Source organism: Fragaria vesca, linkage group LG1 (genome assembly GCF_000184155.1).
Source record: "Fragaria vesca subsp. vesca linkage group LG1, FraVesHawaii_1.0, whole genome shotgun sequence".
Lineage (NCBI taxonomy): Eukaryota > Viridiplantae > Streptophyta > Magnoliopsida > Rosales > Rosaceae > Fragaria > Fragaria vesca.
This window is the reverse complement of record NC_020491.1, coordinates 19,750,033-19,751,617: the sequence shown is the minus strand read 5'-3', so window position 1 is coordinate 19,751,617 and position 1,585 is coordinate 19,750,033.

The window sequence follows — 1,585 nt, the reverse complement described above, 5'->3', positions numbered from 1 at the left end:
CATCTTCAGTACACACGTGTATCTTCACATATATATATGGATGGTCATGATTAGAGGAAATAATATAGAAACATGATGATCAAACATATGAATTATTATGAACAGTTAAGATTGCGTCGTGTAAATACACGTCGTGTAAATAAGAATTTTTAGAAAAAAAAGGTTAATATATCAAAAGACGAAAGTACACTTCAGGTGTTTGTTTCTTTAACAAGGGTAACGGTTGTAGGTACTAATTTTAAATCGAAATAAAAACATAAGATATCGTTTTAAAGTTTTATAGTTTTCTAAATGTGAAATATAAAAAGTTAACTTCTTGAAAATATCGGACACTGTTTAGATTATTTTTCCAAAAAACAAAACCCTGAGTCTAGCGATCAATCTTTGATTATTACTGATTGAAGATATCTGTGTACATGCATTACCGTGTTCTGTACATATTGAAAGATTAAAAACCTGAAACAAGATGTGGGCTTGTTCAGTTATAAAAAAATAAAGAGGAATTGATTGATTGAGATGTGACCTTGCTCCCTACGTGAAGGCAATCATTCATTGATAAAATGATTTCTTTGCAAGTAACATGTGGATATGGCCACAACTAGAATGAAAGACTTAGGCGACGAAAACACGGCGACGAAAACCTAGGTAAGTAGTTAGGCGTCAAAAATTTCATTCGTCGTCTAAAATTACTTAGGTATTTAGGCGACGAAACTCATTTTTAATCTCATCTTTATGAACCAAATATGTAGGAAGCAATATTTTCAAAAATCTTATGAAATAGGATGTGATCGGTATGATGAAATACGGCTATGGTTGAAAAATCACATATTTCGGTAACGTTTGGTTCCCGATAGAAGCGGTCAACCCTATTTAAGCTTATGTTTTCTTATAGGAAGTCTTATCGTCGGGAGGTGAACGTCTCTAAATTTTTACATAGGTGGTTAGATCTCATCAATGTGAGAGTTTTGTGTGTGAAAGAATCAATCAAACTAAGCCATATAGGGGTATGTAAGAATGTTTTTGTGTAATAAGTGGCGTTGATTTAGGTTTGACCGTGTGGATCGAGACCCAAACCTTATCGAAAACAGGTGAATTTTTTTTCATAGCCGTATTTAAGTATATTGATTATATCATACGGTTGAATTTTCATTTTGTGAAATTTGGTCATCGGAATCACAACGTGCCTACTAATGTGGTATAACTTGTTTAATAGGTTAGATGCAAGTATACGTCTTTATGAACATGTAGGGTATGTGAGTTATTAATAAAAGGTTTTTTAAAAAATAAATAAATAAATAAAAACATCTTTGTGAACCAACTATATATAAGAAGCAATATTTTCAAAAATCTTGTGAAATAAGATATGATCGGTATGGTGAAATACGGCTATAGTTGAAAAATCATATATTTTCGGTAACGTTTGGTCCCTGATAGAAGAGGTCAACCCTATTTACATTAGCTACAATTCTATAATATCATTAATTTCTTACTTAGGCAAAGAATAATAATCACTTCAATTTAGCATATAATTAATGACAAAATATCATTATTAACTGATTAACTACTTAAATTAATTCAATACTAT